At 37.4% G+C, this 18,730-nt stretch overlaps 1 protein-coding gene, 1 long non-coding RNA gene and 11 other non-coding genes across 17 annotated transcripts in view; 2 read left to right on the top strand and 11 right to left on the bottom strand.

The window, feature by feature from the left end:
* The first annotated feature begins 3,728 nt into the window (after positions 1–3,728).
* LOC149950979 (uncharacterized) overlaps positions 3,729–18,730 on the top strand; it is a 277,136-nt gene continuing 262,134 nt past the window's right edge. Inside the window, exon 1 of the long non-coding RNA XR_016479840.1 lies at positions 3,729–3,742. This is a non-coding gene — a long non-coding RNA (uncharacterized LOC149950979). The remainder of the gene's footprint in view (positions 3,743–18,730) is intronic.
* Positions 9,041–18,730, top strand: part of LOC149950985 (prostatic acid phosphatase-like) — a 164,404-nt gene continuing 154,714 nt past the window's right edge. For 2 of the 5 annotated variants that reach the window (XM_090167970.1, XM_090167972.1), the window contains exon 1: positions 9,042–9,380. The gene's annotated coding sequence lies outside the window, so the exon portion shown is untranslated. Of the gene's footprint in view, positions 9,381–18,730 lie in introns of all 5 variants that reach the window. The other 3 variants (XM_090167966.1, XM_090167969.1, XM_090167968.1) reach the window with 3 other exon arrangements.
* On the bottom strand, positions 14,620–14,692 carry TRNAR-ACG (transfer RNA arginine (anticodon ACG)). The gene has a single exon. It is a non-coding gene; the product is annotated as a tRNA-Arg (tRNA).
* TRNAR-ACG (transfer RNA arginine (anticodon ACG)) lies at positions 14,892–14,964 on the bottom strand. The gene has a single exon. It is a non-coding gene; the product is annotated as a tRNA-Arg (tRNA).
* Positions 15,026–15,098, bottom strand: TRNAR-ACG (transfer RNA arginine (anticodon ACG)). The gene has a single exon. It is a non-coding gene; the product is annotated as a tRNA-Arg (tRNA).
* Positions 15,160–15,232, bottom strand: TRNAR-ACG (transfer RNA arginine (anticodon ACG)). The gene has a single exon. It is a non-coding gene; the product is annotated as a tRNA-Arg (tRNA).
* Positions 15,431–15,503, bottom strand: TRNAR-ACG (transfer RNA arginine (anticodon ACG)). The gene has a single exon. It is a non-coding gene; the product is annotated as a tRNA-Arg (tRNA).
* Positions 15,738–15,810, bottom strand: TRNAR-ACG (transfer RNA arginine (anticodon ACG)). Its single transcript has one exon. It is a non-coding gene; the product is annotated as a tRNA-Arg (tRNA).
* On the bottom strand, positions 15,873–15,945 carry TRNAR-ACG (transfer RNA arginine (anticodon ACG)). The gene has a single exon. It is a non-coding gene; the product is annotated as a tRNA-Arg (tRNA).
* Positions 16,550–16,622, bottom strand: TRNAR-ACG (transfer RNA arginine (anticodon ACG)). The gene has a single exon. It is a non-coding gene; the product is annotated as a tRNA-Arg (tRNA).
* On the bottom strand, positions 16,686–16,758 carry TRNAR-ACG (transfer RNA arginine (anticodon ACG)). The gene has a single exon. It is a non-coding gene; the product is annotated as a tRNA-Arg (tRNA).
* TRNAR-ACG (transfer RNA arginine (anticodon ACG)) lies at positions 17,400–17,472 on the bottom strand. The gene has a single exon. It is a non-coding gene; the product is annotated as a tRNA-Arg (tRNA).
* Positions 18,522–18,594, bottom strand: TRNAR-ACG (transfer RNA arginine (anticodon ACG)). Its single transcript has one exon. It is a non-coding gene; the product is annotated as a tRNA-Arg (tRNA).

The following is an 18,730-nucleotide window of genomic DNA, read 5'->3' as shown; positions in this document are numbered from 1 at the left end:
TCGGTACTGCTTACGGTGGAGCCTTTTTTCTCGGCTTTATTCTTATCCCAAATGTTAGCCTTGTGTCTACGGCGACCATTTCGGTCATGACCTCGATTTTCGTTTTTGTTGCCCTGATTATTACCGCTAGCATCCGAATTTTTTTTCTTCCCGCACAGATTTCCGTAGTGTGTAATTTTTGCGGTCTTAAGACCGCAAAAATTACAATGCCTGTTTTTCGCTGGACATTCACCATCGTGTGGGTATGGATTGCCACAATTGTAACACGAACGGGAATATCGTCCAGATTGAGTTTGTACTTTGTTCACGATAGGGTGTGATATTGGGTTAGTCGCGTACGGTGTATGAAGTTTCAGTGACTGGATTTGTTTCTCCATCGAAGCGGCATGGGCATCTGCCAAGGACAAAGATCGAGCTAAATCAAGTAGACCAGTTAACGTGAGGGTTAGATCACGAAGAGCTCGGCGTCGAAGAGAGGAGGATCGGCAAGTTTGTATAATATGCGCTTTAATTAAGTTCAGCATCCAAATCAGTAAACGAGCAGTCGGTAGCTACATGTAATATACGTAAACGTGTATAAAAATCATCTATTGTCTCATTTTCATATTGTATGGCTTGCCGAAATACAAATATAGCGTGATTGACATTTACCAACGGCGTAAAATATTTGTTGAGTGCCGCTTTAGCCTTTGCATATTCCGCAGCAGTGCCAGTATCAGGCAATGTATCAAAAATATCGCATACCTCATCTCCGGCATAGTGCAATAGGACTGCACGTTTCACGGAAACGTCGTTGACAGCCGCTACGATGAGAAAACGCTCAAAACGAGTGAGCCACGTCTTCCCACGAAGACCAACGTTAAGCGGCTCCGAGTGGACCGAAAATGGTGGAAATGTTTGCAGGGCGAACGCCATTAAAGTAGCGGGACGGACCAAAGCTACAACGCGAGCAAATAACTTCTAAGTAGAATACCGTTTCGTAAATGCTGTGAAAAGAATCTCCGTCGCCAGTGTTATGTCTTAACTTTGTTTGAAATAACTCAAAACTATCACACAAGTTAAAGTAAGAGCATAATAAAGTTTAATAACTAAAGATATAACAACAATGTAGTGAATCATTGTTCCCGTGCCATCTGCCAGACTACCTCTACCTTCTAGCGCCTTCATGTGGCCAATTGATTCACTATAGCTATGCAGTGCTTACATATACAACACGAGGGTCGGACCACTATCCGAAATCGGTGTACAAGCCCGTAGCTTTGACTGCACTAAAAGATTACTTAATTGATTTAGCACTACCAAAGGTTTTACTCGCTGTAATCGGTGCACAGAATTTAAAGAAGTGGTAAACCCCTTGCCTATGATACTGGCGCCATCACGTTGAAAAAAAGGCTGAGCTTTTAAACCCCGCCCACAGTGGCGTCACCGCATACAGCCGCCTGTAACCATTATTGAATCGGTTTGATAGGAGCAATTATGGCTAAGAAAAACGCGAAATTTGCGCGTGATATTAGTTTTAGTTATTCTAAATTAAATTTAGCGAGTAAAGAATTAACCCAAATGGTTATTGCTAGATAAGGAGGAAGGGATTTTAAAACCACAAAGATTTAAACATCTAGTCCATTTTGCTTTACCTTTGTTAACAGAAATGAATGAGAAAGCCTGTCTTGACTGTGATACTTCTCAATCAAGTATTTTGACTGAATTGAAAATGATATTTCCAAAATTCAAACAGAATACCTAGTTGTAGCCAAGAGGTATAAAAATTATATCTAAGCCTAGGTCCGATAAGTTACGTAAATGAACTAATGACAGATTCTTTAAAGTATCACACGAGGTGGAAAGAATGGCTTTCAAAAGATTCACTTTTGAACTAGTCATATTGGACGTTTTAAAAGCACTTTTTAAACCATAATTAATGTAAAACTTTGGGAGTTTAAAAACGAAACGTAAAATTGACTCACTGTAACTCCAAAGCGAGAGAGATTTTCATATCCTTTCACTTCCGATTTACCCGTTTAAAGAGTCGTTGTGTTAATAATGATCGTAATATAACCTACTGAATATGAATAAATTCGTGATTTTTCACAGTAGCAGAAATATTTGCCATAAGTATGGTGCGTCATTTGGTTCCAAATACTAAATTGATTGTAACGTCACTGATGAGGTAACGATGTTTAAGAAATTACCGTGGTCCAACTCTTTTACCGAAAAGTAAAAATAACGCTAATTTTGAAAAAAAAAACGATTCATTATTAATCTATATATATGAAAATGGATGTCAGTATGTCAGTGGCGGATTCAAATCCCCCCCCCTCACCTTGACGCATAAGATTTGCATGTGACTTGATGATTTGTTATTACACCCATAGCTCAAGATGTCTTTTAACCCTCCCCCCCCCTCTGTGACTACAACAAATAGTAATAGCAACAACAAATATTGATTGTGACTGCGATCTGCGATTCGAGGGGCAGGTCACTTCCTTGATTAACGACGCACCCATCGAAAGATTAAATCTGATTTAATCTTGATTATTTTGATTAAATTAAATTTAATCTTCATTATTTTGATTAAATTAAATTTAATCTCTATTATGTTGATTAAATCACTTTTTATCATGATTAGAATGTTTAAATCTGATTTAATAATGATTAAATGATTAAATCTTATTAAAATGATTATATCGCGATTAGAAATTAGAACGATAATCAGAATGATTGTATGGGTGATTCAATGATTATAATTGTGCGTAATTGGAAACAGCGGATAAGAATAATTTAATATGTGATTAGAATTATTATTTGGTATTTACCGCGATCTCGTATCTCGTTTTCTTTTTACGCGATTTTCACTCGGATTAAATGATAATGTAAAATGTTTCCTTAAATCTCTGAAGAAATGTGATAGTAAAGAATCCAAAAGATAAAAGTTACAAAGCTGTGATAATTTGTTACAGAGCTGTGATGTTTTCGGATGTTTTAACTAAAATGTGATGTTATTTTTCCAATAATTTCAATCAAACACAATTGCGATAGAACTAACAATATTAATAATTTATATTGAATTATCGTACTTTAGTTTTGATTTTACTTTTAAATCTTGATTTGACCGATTATATTGATTAAATCGCGATTAAAATAATTAAATCGTGATTAAATCTGATTAATATGATTAAATCTGATTAAAATAATTAAATCGTGATTAAATCTGAGTAATATGATTAAATCTGATTAAAATGATTAAATCATGATTAGAATTATAAAATCTCGTTTAAATCGTGATTAGATTGATTAAATCGTGATTAGATTTGCTAATCTTGATTAGATTTTTTAATCTTGATTACCCTTATTTAATCACGATTACCCTGATTTAATCATTTTACTATGATTAAGACCCACCCAAAATGGAAGTGACCTGCCCCTCGCTGCGATTAGTAATTGGCTAGTAATAACAACAAATAATACAAAATTGTGATTGTGACTGTAATTACAACATATATTAATAACAACAAATAATAATAAAATAGTCATTGCGACTGTGATTACAACAATTAGTAATAGCAACAAATAATAACAAATAGTGATTGCGACTATGATTAGTAATTGGTAAGTTTATTAAAAAAATATTGTGGAATCTCGTGAATTATTATTAAAAAAATGTATATAGTTCACCATCAATTTATACCAATAAAAATAATGAAATCATATCAGTATTTTTTCTACAACGTTTTATATATTCTAGGTTAAATACCAGACTTGGAAATAGCGGGAGTCCTGAGGCCAATGGCTCTTATAAAATATAAGGTCCCTTAAAATAGATCATTCGAGCTGGGGTTGCGGGCCACCTCGGCCCCTAAATTAAATACAAATATTTATTAAAAATTTAACGGAAATTCCTGAAAAATATTTTTTTACGCCGTTGCTGAAACGTTGTTTTAATACCCTAGTCGAGAGCGAAATCTAGCGTTAAAGTTAACGTTTTAAAGTCAATAAATGTTTACGTAAGTAACGTAACCAATTCTTATTCTGGTTTTTTTATCTCCCTATTTGAAATGTTTTAACCCATTTCACCTCCCCTGGGCCACTGACCCTCAATAAAAAGAAACTTAAAGGGGTCGGGAGCCCGAAGGGCCCGCGTTAAAAATGTCACTATTTCCAACTCTGTTAAATACAAACCATCCATTTTTATTTTGTGCCCCCTATATGGGAGGGGAGACCAGAAATTTTGCGTTTACTCAATAGTGTTACAAGTAGATGGTTAGCTAGTAGTGCTCGTAAAGGCGGGAAAGAACCGTTCGACATTGTAGAGAGGTCTACGGGGAAACTCACCGAAAGAGAAGTGGCGGAGATAACTGGAAATCAGTCACCTCGCAGTGGTCGCAAAGGCGCGTATACTGCTCTAAATCCCGAAGAGCAGTATCGGTTAACCTATAAAAATGTTCTGCGGGGAAAACTGAGAATGATAAAATGCTAATGCGCGTCACGGGGAGGGTCGGGGTATTTGCGTGGTATCGCGTTTCTTTCCCCCGCGTAACCAGGTAACACGACTATGTTTTCATGGAGGTAGGAAATACGGATTTCCTAAATCCGTATTTCTAAATCCGTGCTACACTGAATGAAAACGCTCGTATTTGAGAAAATACGTATTTTCTGAAATACGGGAAACGCACCCTTATTTCCTTGGCAAATCCGGATTTTCTTAGAATAAAAACGCACGAACACTTGTTTGATACACGGGGGGTTTATTTAGTTGTAAATGTAGTAACTAATTTGTAGTGCTCGGACTTTGTTTTTTTTATTCACGAATAAATACTTTTAGCCTTAATTTAAATAGTAATATTTCAAGATGAAATAGCTGAATAAAAGAAAGTGGATACACCTGAAGCTTAATAAAAACAATTATTTATTTGAATAAGTAGAATGAGTAGTAGATTAACGAAATCGTTGGTTACATAACAAGTTTATTTCTTCAAAACGACGACGAAAAAAATATCGCAATTTATGATAATGAATAAATAATTCCGAGCACTACTAAAAAGTTGTGGTTTCACATGTTTTAACCTAGGTTTTAACGACACTTTTTAAAAATAAAAAATTAATGTAAGCATAAATATAAAGATATAAACAATACATTTAATTGTTGACGTGATTAAATTAGTAAATTTTGCGAATACGTTTTTGTAATCGTACGCGAACAATAAATTCAATGTTTACATTTTTAATTTTTATTTAAAACAACCGAAGAAGCTGCGGAAACGGGGGCGGTAACCTGGTAAATTTCCAGTGACGTATGTTGTATAATAGATAAAGTAGACTTTCTTATCATCGATTATCTTATCTATGTAAATAAGTATGTTTTTTAGATCCCGTATAAATGCAATGTGTCAAAGCATAAACGGCACTCTCTCTCTCTCTCATATGTAATCACGACGAACTATTTATCTCAGTTAATAAACCTTTTATCGTAACCTAAGAATGTAGTGTTCTTTGCCTAACGAGTTGTTAACTACAGATAAGAACTCGAAAGTAGGATTGGGCTCATTTGAAGAAGTTAGTGGAACCTAATTCTGAATAAAGCTTAATTTTAGTAATGGCCAACGAAAGAATTCTTCTCCTTCTTAGGATTGAATTTTGTGTTTGTTGACATATTAATTTTCCTAAGCTAATAAATTGGGAAATTAATAAAGCTAAAGCGGTTTTTAGCATTAAACTGGGATCCATTTGCTTGGAGTTTACACTAATCACGCGCTACTGCAAAATGAAACGACTGGCCAGCTGCCCTTATCCGAAGAATGTCGAGAGAGTAGTTAGAACATTCCTAGTGTAGAGGTTTCTGGGGGGTTCAAACCCGGTTGAAAGTCGAGAGTAGATTTCCATGAAAACGTCCAAATACGAGTTTCTTAAAAAGCTCCCCGCTGAGAACAAATCGGGATTTCCTCAAATTCGCATTTCCTACTTCCATGAAAACATAGTAACATGTCTTTCTCTTCGAGCGAGCCGAGAGGAGCACTCTTTTCAAAGGTTATTCGCGTTACAAAGGGACCCCCACCTCGGAACGTTGGGGAATAAATATAAAAACTAGCCAATGGTCTTCTCCACGTGGCCCCGTGACCCCAACTGGGGCGCATTCGAAAAAAAAGTTGCTCCTCTGGTGAAAACGCTCGTTCTTTCCTTCTATTCCTTCTCTTGCGCAGACGCGAGTGATGTCACTGGCTGTCGCTTTCTATTTAGGGGAACCTTTTCGGTTTACCGGTACTTGTCTGTCACCTCCGTAGTCACGTACCGTTATTTGAGAAAATTTTCAAATTTTAATTTTTTAATTAGAATTGATTAAACATAGCATACATAAAATATTTAGCTTTGTCTTAAAAATTCTGAGACCTATTTTAATTAGTTTGGACCATTTAAATTAAAAATAAAAACATTTTATGTTGGCAACACCATGTGTACGTTAGATACCCTGTATTACAAATGCTACGATAGTAAGCGTAGCTTTTTTCTAGGAACCTTGCCGGCCCAAAGAGAGGGAGAGGGGGGAGGAGGAAATGACAAGTGGCTCTACAATAGACCCATAACAAAAGAGGGGCCGCAGACGAGGCTTAAGTGAGACCTCTGAACGGAACATCCTGCTAAAAACGTTTTGAACCACGTGACCGCCATTGAAATATACAGACGGAAGTAAGGAAACGGATGTTCCGTCCAAATGCTGAGTTGCCAGGTAAAAATGTTAACTTTGGGCCCCCCAACTTTCTTCATTTAATTGAAATAAATACCTGGGTTTTAAACAAGGGCTTCGGAGACTTTTATATGGCCTGGAAAGCTGATAACGCGGCCTTGACACGCGAAACAATCTATTTGTCGTATTTCATAAATCGCCTTTGTTGTCTTTTTTCTTTTAATTTTTTTAATACATACATATATGTCATAAGTAAAAATTTAAACAAATGTTTTAACGTATTGAAATAAACAATACAACTAAGTAGATTTTCCAATTCATTGTTAGTTAAAAGTGTTTACTTCAATGCGAAAGGAGGGACTCATGTTATGGAAAACGAGTACACTTAAGCTACGTTCACATGTTAGCTGAATATAACAAATGGTTTGAATCGATATGAAGCTTAGCCCCATCGTTCTTATGAGATGCCCAATGCATAAGCTCGCGCGTTGCGATGAATCCCGGCTTTATCCAAGGAGTTACGCAGATAAAACCCAAATTAAAAATCATATCATCGTTCTTTCATTAGATTAAGTGTGTAACTGGAATGGGAAAATCCCAAACTAAAAATTGGCTTATAGAAATCGTACTCTTAGGCATAGAGATTAAACATGGTGTTTTATCGGCGGATGTTCAAATGCTTATTTCATTTTTCATGTCACAGGAGGCACCTTCGAAGGCCATACTTTGTTCGTAAATCCTTGGTATTAAGGAAACCTAAGTATTATCTTCTATAAATAAATGATATATTTAAAAACCAACAAAGATTTAAAACAAATGTCTTAAAGTTGTGGTTTAAAACAGTACAATAAAATATTGCACTAAACTTAAAATTCTGAATTGACCATCATAATATTAGAATTTTTATCGGAAGACAGTTTTAACATTATATCAAGACTTTAAATGACGTGGAGTCCTGTTGTAGAAGCATAACTTCCTTCATAAATGTAGAAAATAATAGATTCAGTACTTAGTTCGTCTATTTTATGGACGCCTTAAAGGCCGCTTTCCAAATGAAACAATATTAGCCAATGAGGAATCGGTCTGTCTACAGTATCGACGGCGCTTTCCAGCCAGAGCTGTCATTGGCTATTCTAAAGCCAATTGGAGAGCCGCTCTCTCCGTACAGGTGAGTTTTTTTCCCGCTACGTTGGTAAAAATGCCAGTAGGTGGAGCGATAGGTCCTGTCCCAGCCGAGAAGGGTGTTAACAGATGTATGATCTTGGATGTATATGAAGTAATTCTTGACTCAAAGTTATGAATTTAGTATAGTTTGAAATGATATAAACATTAAATAAAATGTTTAAATATTTAATTCAGTAATTTCAAAATCCCAACAAAATAGCTAAGTAAATTTCACTTTCAGGCATGATAAATAACCCTTTAGAAAGGCCCTTCGAGGAAAACCAAATCAATCTTTATGGTAGCAAGAAATTATGATGAAGGCTTCATATAATTTCCTTTGACATAACGTAGAAGTTAAGAACTTAAGAAATTTGCCTGACTACCTGAAATAAAATTGATTGGTAGTATCAATTAAAGCCTAATTCAACCACAGATGGGCTGGCCGTTATTTGTTATTTATTTCGCCAGGTTAACTTTTAACGTGGTGATTGGTTTTAAGATGATATTTCTTACTTCTCAAACAACAGTTAAAATCAAAAGAGCTTTTAAGGGACTACACCAACAAGTTTCGGTCATTACTCACTAGTAGCGCTAAAGTCTAGAACATAGTAGATATTATTGTTGCGAGCGTTTATATCCCAATGAAATTTCAATTCACCTCTTCACAGGATGGAATTTTAAAATTTTATACTACGTTCTAGACTGAAGCTTTTATTTCACTGCTAGAGTTCCATTCCCTGTAACACAACATAGCAATTCAAGTCTATTCTATGACGTTATGAGAAAGGAAGAGTGAGTTTAAGAAACACACTAGTGAATAATTCTCCGCCTGGTCACGTAATACGTACGAAACCGTTAAACTCTTTATTTGTTTAGTCCAAGGTGTAACAATTCGTTTGTCAATCACGAGAAATGATGAACTATTGACACTTTTTCCAATTTGCATTATCGTCGTTCCCACAATTGTCACAACCACTCTCAGAACGTCAATTTTATTTAATTTCTTTCGTGTCACTCGGAATGTACTGATATTTAGGGTTAGTTCGCTTCTATACTTTGTTAATCACGTCATAGCAGCTGCAGCCTCTTGAGTATCGGTACGGCTCTAGGAAAACAGCTACGCCCAACGTGTTTCATTTTCCATTTGCACTGACATTTTGAGTCTAGTTTACCGGTATAAAGATATAGAAACGGATTTCAGACTCTCGGAACAATCGAACGACAAATAGTAAATGGATTTTTATTTATAATAAGCACAGCTTTCAGTTCTGAATACGCCCGATAACTTAAGAAGTGCATCGAAAAAAACCTAAATTTTAATTTTAATCAAGCTGAGAAATTATATCGTCAATATCAACGGTTAGGGCATTTCTAATTGCGTATATTACCGCGAGTGAACGTTTTGTGTTATAATCACAGCTTTGCTAAAACACTTACAACTTGGGACAAGATTAACTTGGTCAGGGAAATCATAAATAGAAGTCTACAAAAGCCACTTTCCTCATTCTCGACATACATTAACTGGATTTGGTTAACCTTGGTAAGTTAATACCAAAACCGTTGATACTCTTAGAAGAATTTGCTCAACATTGAATGAAAAATTATCGAAAGTGCTGTCATTGAAAAAGCACGTATTTTGGTCCACTATGGCAGACTAAAATTAATGGTGGCAGTGGCCCCTCTTTTAATAAATAAATGCACTATTTTTTAAAGCGAACAATATTAGCTGTTTAAATATTTTGTATCGAGGTTTTAATTACAGATAATTAGCAGCTGCTCTACATGTAGTTCCCTGCAGCCACGATAAACTTAATCTGCAGCTGCTTGCAGCCTAATTAAAATGATGTTTATTTCAAGTTTGGATTTAATCTGATTTTAGAATCACTAGCAACGTAAAGTATATAATTGTGTCTCCCATTTCAAATCTAAGTTAAAATAATAAACTGAATAGTTAAAATACCCAAGTTTAGGGTGAATAGGAGCAACAGATTTTTAACTACAAAATTTCATCGGGAAAAAAAACAATTTCAACGTTACGACTATTTGAATTGAGAATGATCAAAAACTTAACGCTACAGTGTAGAAGTTTGATCATAATTTCATCAAAAGAGTTAAATAGGGATCTCAGGCACCACCTTTTATCAAGTATTAGAAAATAGTCCAATATGGGAGGCATACGTAAAATTTTCGACAGAATTTGAACTTTTATAGTGTACTACTATGAACTCTTATGGGTTGTTTTTTTTTCAGTTTATGTAAAATTTAAAGGCGCGAAAAGCGGTCGGCGTAAGATCAAATATGAGAGGGAAGTGATTTTCCGACGCGTTCTAGTTCCGAGCTATTGAACTGGAAACGAGATCGCGAGATCTCTGGTTATTCTTCAATTCAAAGTATATGATACCAGTTGAAATTTATACGCATATTTTAAAAAAATATCCAGAAGCTCTCATCGAAGACAGTCAATGACAAACCGTATACAAAACCCCGTATAGTTATCGCGCGTCATCTCTAAGAACGCTAATTCCTTTCAGGAATTATTTTCCAGCAACGAACGCCAGGGTTGGAAACGCCCGTTCACGGCATAATTTCCTTTATTACCATCTGCGAAATCGACTGAACCTCCAAAGATATAACTATGCTCTAAACTATACTCCATCCAAAAAAGTTCATAAAATTTCTTAAAATTAAGTGATGTCCGTGTTGGCTTTTCTTATTTGATCCCCCCAGGCCTTTTTCTCAAAAATTATTTTTCAAAATGAATGATGAACGGTGCCGTCATTTTCGAAGTCACGAACAGCTCTGAGAATAGTGTGGTGCTATGTTCAATTTGTTGAGATAGTTCCTTCAAAACAACTGACTTACTAAACATGCGTTTCTATTACTGTCACCGAAGTATTACTGTAACATAAAGGCGGGCTGTTTGCGGGAATAACGAGACATACTTTTGACTGGAGTAATTTGCGATAATGATTTTCAAATTAAAAAGTTGGCAGCTTGAATTTTAAATTGATACAAACAGAAGTGTGAACGTAAACCTTTTGAAACGTCTTGTTTTCGACACGGAGGGAAAAAGAAATTAACGCGGCCTAGGACTAGCAAATCTAGTGAGCACTATCACGCAGGTTCCAAAACTCATGTTACCACAAAAAGTGATCATGGCACGACCAAATACGAAATATTAGTCAAAATTATTTAAAGGTTTTAAAAATGCACGTGTTTAAAAATATCCCACGTTATAAGTTTGTTTATAATAGCCCTAATGCTAAGCTTTTGTATGGTGTATGGTTTGTTTGGAGTATTTTGGTTGTAAGTCCAAAAATACGTGAAAAATCGTTTATCCACAGAAATACAGCTATATCCTTTTTTTATTTAATAAACTCAAGTAATTAAAAAACTATTATTTTGTTATAAATATTGTTTGAGCATTGTCTAGACATATTTTGGGAATTTGCAGAATGGTAGTTGTACGTCGTGAGAAAGACTTCCGTACATTTTCTTTTACTGGGTTAGATAAAATGCACAAAAACGAATATGTTGGAACAAAACAATAATTTTTTTTGTGACGACCATGAAACTACTCCTTTATCTTTATCACATTTCATAAAACTCAGAAGAAAATCGTTTTCTTCTTGTATTTTGCTTGCGATTAAGGCTACATACCAGTCATTATCATATTCCGCAGCTACATAATCGCCAACTGAAATATCTTGAATTAAAAGTTTACCTTGGTTTAACTGTGGATTATCTACTTCAGCGAGCATAGCTTTTGTACTAAATAGATCTGAAGAAAGCCTGTACAACATATTTAGTTCATATTTTGGAAGATGGAAAAATTGGCGTCGAAGGCCGGCGATTGTGTTAGCTTTCGATAACATTTCTTCCAGAGCTGTTATACGGAACTTAACATCGTCTTTTGAAACGAATAGGAATTTAATTCTAGCAACATTTCTAGCCGACCATTCATAGAATTGCAAAGGAGTTACAATTTGGTCTTCTTCGCAGTTTTGAAGCGATGCTCGAGAAACCAAACGTTTAGCGATTTCACCAATGCCGTCGCAAGGACTCTTACCATGCGAAGTGGCGAAGAAATTCCACTCACTGGTCAGACCAAAGTCCAAGTTGTGATGACCTAAATTAAGGAGATTTTTACAATTTTTATATTGCGAAGCAGCGCCGTCCTGTGGTAGTGTATTCTTAATGTACGAAATCATAGACTTCTTAAAACAGTGAACAGTTTCGGCACTGCGGTTCATTTCATCGCTACAGCAGCTTTGGGTTAGAATTTAATTTTCTTCATTTGACGCATAAATTACGAAAGAATGAAGCGTACATTGGGTATTCTCCCCATGAAAATCCTGAACGGCATCCTGGGCAATGAATGAGTAATTATCGGCAAAGTCAAGAAGAATAATGACATGGGTTGGTGTTACGGATTCTTTCAACTCCCATAGCTAAGCCGCTTATGATTTCGCCACGAAATGGTGTTTTACCACTTTGTCCATCATATTCGCTAGATTCGACATGAAGTCTGAAACAGAGCTCGTGTATATAAGGTAATCTCGTCCGACCTTCTTTATGAACCCACTGTTTGTATCGAACGTTAACATCAAGATAAATTTTCATTTCCTCAAAAAAAGAATTGACGAAATTTTTGAAACTAAATTCTGAGGGACAATGATCACTGCGGTGTAACATACATTGTCGATTTTCTGTCGAGCATACGAACTCCTGCATAATTGTTTTATAGCCTTTTCTCGATGGTAGCGCCAATGCCATAAGTTTTAGGTTCTGATGTATTTTGCAAATTCAAACATTGTGCACACCTCTGAAAGTAACTGGAATGCAACAATGCGGTCGCAACGAACAAAACTTGGAAAAACCAATTTTAACATACTTGTTGTTTGATTCTTTAAATGGTAAATACACATCTCTGACATTTGATAGTATTAGTAGTTTTTGTTTGTGAATTTATGTAGCCTTAGTCGTAAGCAAAATACAAGAAGAAAACGATTTTCTACTGAGTTTTATGAAATGTGACAAAGATAAAAGAGTTGTTTCATGGCCGTCACAAAAAGATGAATGATTTGTTCCAACATACTCCTTTTTGTGCATTTTACCTAACCCAGTAAAAGAAAATGTACCGAAGTATTTCTCACGACGTACAACTACCATTCTGCAAATTCCCAAAATATGTCTAGACATAGTAGACAATGCTCAAACAATATTCAAAACAAAATTTTTTTTTAGTTACTGGAGTTTATTAAATAAAAAAGGAGATAGCTGTGTTTCTGTGGATAAACAATTTTTCACGTATTTTTGGACTTACAACCAAAATACTCCAAACAACCCATACACCATACAAAAGCTAAGCATTAGGGCTATTATAAAATGTAAGAAAATTTAAATTCTAAAATTGAATTTTTCAGGGATACTCGTCAAGCGCGAACCCCCATTGTTTAAAATTTAAAAGATGGCCTAAATTAAATTAAAACCATTAACAGTATAAACTTTTCGTTAGCATTTCTGAAATCTGCTCTAACAACTGCCTAAAGTCTGAATATTTTAAGCTATTCAGTGCGTCAGGAGAACTGATATTAACAAAAACCTTTAGGGGTTCGAATTTCGATCAGACAACAAACTTAAAATGTCGGGTATTTTCAGACGCGTGTATTTTGAAAACCTTTCAATATTTGTGGCTAATATTTCTTATTTGGTCGTGCCATGATCACTTTTTGTGAAGTGGAAAATTTCATTATGATCTGTTGACCCACGGTAACATGAAAGTTCGAATCTGCGTGGAATTACCCTTTATTTAGTCTTTGAAGCGAAAATGTAGTTTTCTCTCCAAAACAATGGTTGGCAAACCTAAAACGTAGGTATAGATCATCCTTGGTTTAAAACTTTAAACGTGATAGGCAGGCAAAGCTTAAGGTTTTTCAATGCGAATTTAGAAAATTATACGGTGATATCGAATTCAGAATCACGTTTATTGTTCATAAGTATATATATTTATTTGTCATGTATTCTTCTTCACAATAATATAATGGAAGCAGAAGTAAGGAACTTCCATAAATATAATACGAGTCGATAATACCTCGATGACTCCGGACTCGTTTCGTCCTTTGACAAAGCTCGTTCTAGCGTGACTTTATGTTATCCGTCACTCTTCGTTTCAGCATCCTCAAGCCTATGCTTACTTTTCTGATATTGAGTAACTTATATTCATACTTGTTGAAAACTGTGGGTGGAATAGATAGTGTCCGGGTTATTGGTAGGGAAACAATGGTGCTTGAATTAAAAAAAGAATGAAAATGGTGAACCTCTTCGCTTTTTCGCGGTATTATTATTATTATTATTATTTATTTATGTAAAACAAGATATTTTTACAAGTTATATGCAACATCTATTAAAAATTGTCAGACGCGTTATCCGTTGCGCCACAAGACCCCGAAATAGCATTATGATGGAAAACCAAACCAGAGAATCGTTTGAAATAATTTGAAAAAAAACCGAGCTTGCCAAGATTCGAACCTGGAATCTTCTGCTACGTAGACAGACGCGTTATCCGTTGCGCCACAAGCCCCCGCAATACCACTATGATGGAAAACCAAACAAGAGAACGTTTTAAATAATTTGAAAAAAAAATCGAGCTTGGCAGCATTCGAACCTGGAATCTTCTGCTCCGTAGGCAGACGCGTTATCCGTTGCGCCACAAGCCCCCGCAATAGCATTATGATGGAAAACCAAACCAGAGAAGCGTTTTAAATAATTTGAAAAAAAGAGCTTGCCAGGATTCGAACCTGGAATCTTCTGCTCCGTAGGCAGACGCGTTGTCCGTTGCGCCACAAGCACCCGCACAAACATTTTGATGGAAAACCAAACCAGAGAAGCGTTTTAAATAATTTAAAAAAAAAACGAGCTTGCCAGGATTCGGACCTGGAATCTTCTGCTCCGTGGGCAGACGCGTTATCCGTTGCGCAACAAGCCCCCGCAATAGCAATATGATGGAAAACCAAACAAGAGACACGTTTTAAATAATTAGAAAAAAAACCGAGCTGGCCAGGATTCGAACCTGGAATCTTCTGCTCCGTAGGCAGACGCGTTATCCGTTGCGCCACAAGCCCCCGCAATAGCTTTTGATGGAAAACCAAACCAGAGAAGCGTTTTAAATAATTTGAAAAAAAACGAGCTTGCCAGGATTCGAACCTGGAATCTTCTGCACCGTAGGCAGACGCGTCATCCGTTGCGCCACAAGCTCCCGCAATAGCATTACGATGGAAAACCAAACCAGAGAAGCGTTTTAAATAATTTAAAAAAAACGAGCTTGCCAAGATTCGAACCTGGAATCTTCTGCTCCGTAGGCAGACGCGTTATCCGTTGCGCCACAAGCCCCCGCAATAGCAATATGATGGAAAACCAAACAAGAGACACGTTTTAAAATATCAGAAAAAAAACCGAGGCTGCCAGGATTCGAAACTGGAATCTTCTGCTCCGTAGACAGACGCGTTATTCGTTGCGTCACAAGCCCCCGCAATAGCATTATGATGGAAAACCAAACCAGAGAAACGTTTTAAATAATTTGAAAAAAAACGAGCTTGCCAGGATTCGAACCTGGAATCTTCTGCTCCGTAGGCAGACGCGTTATCCGTTGCGCCTCAAGCCCCCGCAGTAGCAATATGATGGAAAACCAAACAAGAGACACGTTTTAAATAATTTGAAAAAAAAACGCGCTTGCCAGGATTCGAACCTGGAATCTTCTGTTCCGTAGGCAGACGCGTTATCCGTTGCGCCACAAGCCCCCGCAATAGCAATGTGATGGAAAACCAAGCAAGAGACACATTTTAAATAATTTGAAAAACCAAATAAGAGACACGTTTTAAATAATTTGAAAAAAAAACGAGCTTGCCAGGATTCGAACCTGGAATCTTCTGCTCCGTAGGCAGACGCGTTATCCGTTGCGCCACAAGCCCCCGCAATAACAGTATATTGGAAAACCAAACAAGATACACGTTTTAAATAATTAGAAAAAAACCGAGCTTGCCAGGATTCGAACCTGGAATCTTCTGCTCCGTAGGCAGACGCGTTATCCGTTGCGCCACAAGCCCCCGCAATAGCATTAAGATGGAAAACCAAACCAGAGAAGCGTTTTAAATAATTTAAAAAAAAAAGCGAGCTTGCCAGGATTCGAACCTGGAATCTTCTGCTCCGTAGGTAGACGCGTTATCCGTTGAGCCACAAGCCCCCGCAATAGCAATATGATGGAAAACCAAACAAGAGACACGTTTTAAATAATGAGAAAAAAACCGAGCTTGGCAGGATTCGAACCTGGAATCTTCTGCTTCGTAGGCAGACGCGTTATCCGTTGCGCCACAAGCACCCGCAATAGCAATATGATGGAAAACCAAACAAGAGACACGTTTTAAATTATTAGAAAAAAAACCGAGCTTGCCAGGATTCGAGCCTGGAATCTTCTGCTCCGTAGGCAGACGCGTTACCGTTGTGCCGCAAGCCCCCGCAATAGCAATAAGATGGAAAACCAAACAAGAGACACGTTTTAAGTAATTAGAAAAAAAACGAGCTTGCCAGTATTCGGACCTGGAATCTTCTGCTACGTAGGCAGACGCGTTATCCGTTGCGCCACAAGCCCCCGCAATAGCATTATGATGGAAAACCAAACCAGAGAAACGTTTTAAATAATTTGAAAAAAAACGAGCTTCCCAGGATTTGAACCTGGAATCTTCTGCTCCGTAGGCAGACGCGTTATCCGTTGCGCCACAAGCCCCCGCAATAGCATTATGATGGAAAACCAAACCAGAGAAACGTTTTAAATAATTTGAAAAACAAACGAACTAGCCAGGATTCGAACCTGGAATCTTCTGCTACGTAGGCAGACGCGTTATCCGTTGCGCCACAAGCCCCCGCAATAGCATTATGATGGAAAACCAAACCAGAGAAACGTTTTAAATAATTTGAAAAAAAACGAGCTTCCCAGGATTCGAACCTGGAATCTTCTGCTCCGTAGGCAGACGCGTTATCCGTTGCGCCTCAAGCCCCCGCAATAGCAATATGATGGAAAACCAAGCAAGAGACACATTTTAAATAATTTGAAAAAAAAAACGAGCTTGCCAGGATTCGAATCTGGAATCTTCTGCTCCCTAGACAGACGCGTTATTCGTTGCGCCACAAGCCCCCGCAATAGCAATATGATGGAAAACCAAACCAGAGACACGTTTTGAATAATTTAAAAAAAAAACGAGCTTGCCAGGATTCGAATCTGGAATCTTCTGCTCCCTAGACAGACGCTTTATTCGTTGCGCCACAAGCCCCCGCAATAGCAATATGATGGAAAACCAAACCAGAGACACGTTTTAAATAATTTGGAAAACCAAACAAGAGACACGTTTTAAATAATTTGAAAAAAAAACGAGCTTGCCAGGATTCGAAAATGGAATCTTCTGCTCCGTAGGCAGACGCGTTATCCGTTGCGCCTCAAGCCCCCGCAATAGCAATAAGATGGAAAACTAAACAAGAGACACGTTTTAAGTAATTAGAAAAAAAACGAGCTTGCCAGTATTCGAACCTGGAATCTTCTGCTCCGTAGGCAGACGCGTTATCCGTTGCGCCACAAGCCCCCGCAATAGCATTATGATGGAAAACCAAACCAGAGAAACGTTTTAAATAATTTGAAAAACAAACGAACTAGCCAGGATTCGAACCTCGAATCTTCTGCTGCGTAGGCAGACGCGTTATCCGTTGCGCCACAAGCCCCCGCAATAGCTTTATGATGGAAAACCAAACCAGAGAAACGTTTTAAATAATTTGAAAAAAATCGAGCTTCCCAGGATTCGAACCTGGAATCTTCTGCTCCGTAAGCAGACGCGTTATCCGTTGCGCCTCAAGCCCCCGCAATAGCAATATGATGGAAAACCAAGCAAGAGACACATTTTAAATAATTTGAAAAAAAAACGAGCTTGCCAGGATTCGAATCTGGAATCTTCTGCTCCCTAGACAGACGCGTTATTCGTTGCGCCACAAGCCCCCGCAATAGCAATATGATGGAAAACCAAACCAGAGACACGTTTTAAATAATTTAAAAAAAAAACGAGCTTGCCAGGATTCGAATCTGGAATCTTCTACTCCCTAGACAGACGCTTTATTCGTTGCGCCACAAGCCCCCGCAATAGCAATATGATGGAAATCCAAACCAGAGACACGTTTTAAATAATTTGGAAAACCAAACAAGAGACACGTTTTAAATAATTTGAAAAAAAAACGAGCTTGCCAGGATTCGAACCTGGAATCTTCTGCTACGTAGGCAGACGCTTTATCCGTTGCGCCACAAGCCCCCGCAATAGCATTATGATGGAAAACCAAGCAAGAGACACATTTTAAATAATTTGAAAAAAAAACGAGCTTGCCAGGATTCGAATCTGGAATCTTCTGCTCCCTAGACAGACGCGTTATTCGTTGCGCCACAAGCCCCCGCAATAGCAATATGATGGAAAACCAAACAAGAGACACGTTTTAAGTAATTAGAAAAAAAACCGAGCTTGCCAGTATTCGAACCTGGAATATTCTGCTCCGTAGGCAGACGCGTTATCCGTTGCGCCACAAGCCCCCGCAATAGCATTATGATGGAAAACCAAACCAAAGAAACGTTTTAAATAATTTGAAAAACAACCGAACTAGCCAGGATTCGAACCTGGAATCTCCTGCTACGTAGGCAGACGCGTTATCCGTTGCGCCACAAGCCCCCGCAATAGCATTATGATGGAAAACCAAACCAGAGAAACGTTTTAAATAATTTGAAAAAAACGAGCTTCCCAGGATTCGAACCTGGAATCTTCTGCTCCGTAGGCAGACGCGTTATCCGTTGCGCCTCAAGCCCCC

Source organism: Leiobunum rupestre, chromosome 3 (assembly GCF_980474605.1).
Source record: "Leiobunum rupestre chromosome 3, qqLeiRupe1.1.hap1, whole genome shotgun sequence".
Lineage (NCBI taxonomy): Eukaryota > Metazoa > Arthropoda > Arachnida > Opiliones > Sclerosomatidae > Leiobunum > Leiobunum rupestre.
This window is presented reverse-complemented; position numbering and strand designations above follow the sequence as displayed.